Source organism: Penaeus monodon, chromosome 18 (assembly GCF_015228065.2).
Source record: "Penaeus monodon isolate SGIC_2016 chromosome 18, NSTDA_Pmon_1, whole genome shotgun sequence".
Lineage (NCBI taxonomy): Eukaryota > Metazoa > Arthropoda > Malacostraca > Decapoda > Penaeidae > Penaeus > Penaeus monodon.
Genome location: NC_051403.1, coordinates 11,938,044 through 11,943,043, shown reverse-complemented (window position 1 = coordinate 11,943,043; position 5,000 = coordinate 11,938,044).

Genomic DNA, 5,000 nt, shown 5'->3' with positions numbered 1-5,000 from the left:
GCATCTATTAACATAAACTAACCCTTTTACACTCGGCTTAATGGTTTCAACCTCAACTTCCCGTTTTTTTGTTTTATTCCTACTTCCAAGTGCCTTTTAGGAAGTGGAAGTTACTCTCCATTTAATTCTACATTTAGTAAAGATGCCACAGATCAACGGAATCACTGAAAATAGACAAGATAGATATGTAACTTTAAACATGAAAGGGGTAAGGTTTTCTCGTTAATGAACAATAATATGATTTCAAGACAAGAAAAGGTTCAGTAATCAATAAAGTTGATGTTTGGTTCAAATGGTTCTCCTGGTGTTATTATGGACTGGACTGTAACTGACGTTTTGCTAGGTAAAGAAAATTGAGAAAATGTTGCACTGTACTTTTCAAAACGTTTAAACTGTACACTAACACTATGTAAAAAAAATCTACTGTAAGCATGTTTACTCAACTAAATTAATATATCTTTTAATATGGCAATATACAGAATGGCATGTTATGCAGCGACTTAGAAAAAATATAATGCGTAAGTAAACCTATTTTCAATTACTTTAATGCATTTCACTTTATACTATTATACTGCAATACCCCATCCATTGTTATGTCAACAAAAGTGTACTATAGTACAATATATCATTTTCATCCGACATATGAAAAAAAAAATTAACTGTTTCAAATAATGGACACAGGTCAGCATAAAAAAACAAGCATTGTATTGCGTATTTGCAACCTTTGTTTTATGTTGTTTGCAATAGGTTACCGTTGCCCGTTCACCAGGTCAGTCCAAGTTGTGAAATCTGTGACACGCTCAAAAGGACTGATATTTCATTGTATCCTCTGCGGATGACGATGGTTGAAAACATCAAGTGGACCTTATGGGATTTAAGAATCACACTTTATATGTTAGGTGCCTCTGTTAGTAGCATGAGTTAGGTCTCTTTAGTTTTGTATATATACATATGTACAAACTTACACAGGTCAGATGTACTTCTGCCCTTTGTTATGATTCCCAGCATATGTTTCTGTTTCTTGGGGAGATTCTGTAAAACTATGGAGCGGATATATGATCTAATGAAGATACTACGTGATGCTTGAATCAAAACTATCCAAAGCTTTTTTCCGAGGCAAGGTTATAACGTGTTATGACGTCAGATGCAAAGAGAGCTGTATGGTAGACACAAACACACACACACACACACACACACAACTTTTTATCTGCTACCTTTATCCTTTAATTCTCCCCCTGGTTCTTACACGCTCATTCCCAGGCTTTCGGCAGCACTTCCTCCGGCTGCATAAGCGACGGAGGAGAGCGGAGACAATTTAGGACGTCAGTGGAGACAAATCCTCTTCGCGCGGGGGGGGGGTGGGGTGAAGACACCTCGAGACACATCCATCACCCTCGCGCATTTCTTTCTTTTTCTTTTCTTTTCTTTTTTTTTCTCTCTTACGAATGTCGGGTGGGACCGAGTGGCAGGTTTCGATGTGAGGGGTCTGGTTCAGAGACATATCACATGGAGAATTAGTTTTTATTATTATTGTTGTTATGATTATTTTACGTATTTGTTTATTTTTTGACATGATAGAAAATTGTAGTGTGAATAATTTTGAGAGCAGTGAATTATATATATACAAACTCTCACCAGTTATTCTTATAATTGTTATTACATAATACAACACCATATCTTCATGTCTAGTCCTTGTTTATCAGCTGTTATTCTATGCAATACTCTACTGATTTAAAATAACATCTGACCTTCTTGACAGAAGCAAAATCGTGTGGAACCAAACTGTGTTAATTTTATATCACTTGAAAGGCAGCGTCATCATTCGGCCATGTTAATTGCCGTAAGTTAATTATCATCAGCTTCTCAAGTGCTTCTTCAACTCGGTAAGAAGGAGAGAAAAAGACGAAAATATAGATAATGTTCACAAGGGCTGAGAGAGGCAGGCAGAAACAAAACAAAACAGAAGTAAGGGTTCCTCTAAACTTCCAAGATTACGATGTGTGATATAGTGCTCCACAGAAACAGTAACCTTCGGTCGGCGGTCAGGAAACCTAAAAGCTACGGTTTCGTGCACTCAAGTAATACTGATGGATCACTTTATTACAGATTCAGTGTGTCATTCCAAGCATTTGTATTATTTATCTTCGGGTATTTCGCAACTGGCAAGACGCACGGTAATGGTTAGGTTATGGTAATGTTCTATAAAACGAAAACAAAGAAAATGATATATCGTGATAATTCTTTAAAACATCTAACTTCTAACCCTGTGTAGTACTGCTACTGGAGAATGTTCTCTAACACCCCTATGAACAGGTGATGTTTCAAAGATTGCCTTGTATTAACGTTCTATTAACGTCAGACTTACATACCCACCAGGCATGTCGTTACAGTACAATTGCTTGTTTAGTCATTGATAGTTCAGGGGAAATTGCGACGGTGCCACATCTCTATGGGAAGTTGTATAGGAACTTTCTGGGTCCTTCCACCAACCATTACCATCATCATTGCAGTACGAATGGCCATTCAGCCACATATTCATATTACTGTTGCCACGTTGTTCCGTGTCAGGGAGGAACTACAATTCCTTTCACCTTGTTTTCTCTCCTCTTTTACCACTTACATCCCTCGTTAAAGTACGAATGCCCATTCAGCCATAGCTACTTACACTATTATTCCGAAGGTGGGGTATTGGAAGCTCTTGAGTTCTCCCACTTTTTTTTTCTCTCTCTCTCTCCTCTTTTACCACCCATCACGTACATCCGTTGGTTAGAGTACGAAAAACCGTTTAGCCATAGGTAATCACATTACTACTGTGACGGCGCCACACCTTGCTAGGAAGAAATACAAAGGATATGAGAACTTCCTGAGTCCTCCCTCCGTTCCACTCCTCTCCTACCACTCACTACATACATCCCTCGTGTACGAGTGCCCGTTTAGTACAGCGACGGTGCTATATCTCGACAGAAAGGAACACAAGGGGTATAAGAACTTTCTGAGGCAACTGTACACTTTAACTTTTCGAAGGATTAATTTTCGTAAGCTAATCATCGTGAAACAGGGGTGTCTACCAAAATATGACACCGAGAGAAAGGAATGAAAAGGATTAATCAGAGAGAGTTACAAAAACGGAAATAGAATGGGAAGGATTATGGGGAAAAAATAGAAGACGAAAGGGAAAGATTAAGAGGGGAAGTATAACCTGAACAAAAGCGAGAAGAAGAGGTGAGACCATAGGCTGAAAACTGGAAACAAGGGCTAAAGTAAGAGAAAGAGAGGGAGATGAAAGCAAACAAGAGAGAGAGAGAGAGAGAGAGAGAGAGAGAGAGAGAGAGAGAGAGAGAGAGAGAGAGAGAGAGAGAGAGAGAGAGAGTGTATGTTTGTGTGTATGTATGTGTGTGTGTGTGTGTGTGTGTGTGTGTGTGTGTGTGTGTGTGTGTGTGTGTGTGTGTGTGTTGTGTGTGTGTGTGTGTGTGTGTGTGTGTGTGTGTGTGTGTGTGTGTGTGTGTGTGTGTGTGTGTGTGTGTGCGCGCGTGTGCGTGCGCGTGTGTGTGAGAAAGAGAAAGAGAGAGATCCGGCCACACACACACGCCTCCCCAGCTTTAAAAAAAGAGGCAGGCAGCACGCGAGTAATCCCAAGACCCCCGCGAAATAGTTTCATCACGGTTCCCGCCCCCGATAAAGCGTCTGGGCTGCAGGCGAAGTCCACGGGCGGTAATCACAGCATCATTTTAAACATTTGCTAAAAGGAGGCTCCGCGACGCTGCCCCTGATGAGACTCGCATAGTTCTGGGCCCCGGGAAAAGTGACGCATCAAAGGGCCTCAAATTAATGACATTATGGACTTCTTATATGAGAGGTTCAGCGGCGGAGACCGAGCAGAAGAAGTGGAGACGCGAGCAAAAGGGGGGAAGGAAGAGAGAATTAGCATGAGGACAAAGGACAACGAAGGGGGAGAAAGGAATCGGGTGAAAAGTGAAGCGGAGTTGAGAGAGAAAAAAAAATAGTGGGAGGAAAGATCGGGCAAAGGAAGAAAAGAAAATGCCTATGACTTTCTCTGATTCTAAAGGGGACACTGTGAATGCAAGTCTAGTATATTTAAAGAAATATACTGAATATAAGTAGAGCTAAAAGGACTTGTACTTTCATATCATTTTCGGGTGACATTAAGCTTTCAATAATAAAAACTTAGCTGACGATTATAACTACCATTATTAAAGAACTACCTCCACCCTTATCATAATAACCTTCCCTTTTAACCCCAATAACAACCACCACAACAGAAAACCAAACAACCTCCTGAGAGAGAGTAAAGAGTAATCACACGCGCACACACAACGAAAGCACGGACCCAGAACGTCACTCGGCCCTCGAACTACGCTGAGTCAGGGGCCGCTGAAGAGTCTCCAGAGGAAGTCAAGAAGAGAGGATGAGGTGGCTCCTTCAGCTCTGGAGTTAAAGAAGTAATATCTTAATCTAATTGATCTCAAGGGTGAGTGTTTCGCTGCGTATTAGGGACGTTTTGATTTGTCGGAAACGTTGGGGATTCTGGGAGAGTCGATCGCTTGATTTCGGGTTTGTTTACATTTTCGTTCTGGCTGTGGCTTGGTCCGTGCTTCTTTTGTTTTGTACTTTCGCTTAAGGTGTCTTCTTTATTGTATCTTTAAGACAGGCGATGAAAATATAATAATTTTTAGGTTTATGATACTTTCAGAATTATATTTCAGTCTTTGTGTCTTGCAATTTGTGAAAAAAAATCTTGACCATTTGATGTTTATTTTTAAACAGACGTTATTAACACAACAATAAATAAATAAAAGAAAAGACTTGTCTTTTAGATTTTATTCATATAAGACCAGTTCTGATACTTCATGGAAGCCTTGAAGTGTGATGTAACATATTTGTGTACTTGAGAGCAGTAGTATTATACGTACATACACACGTACATACATACACATTAGTTACAATATCCGAACGTACCCTGAACTCAATTTAGACCATTT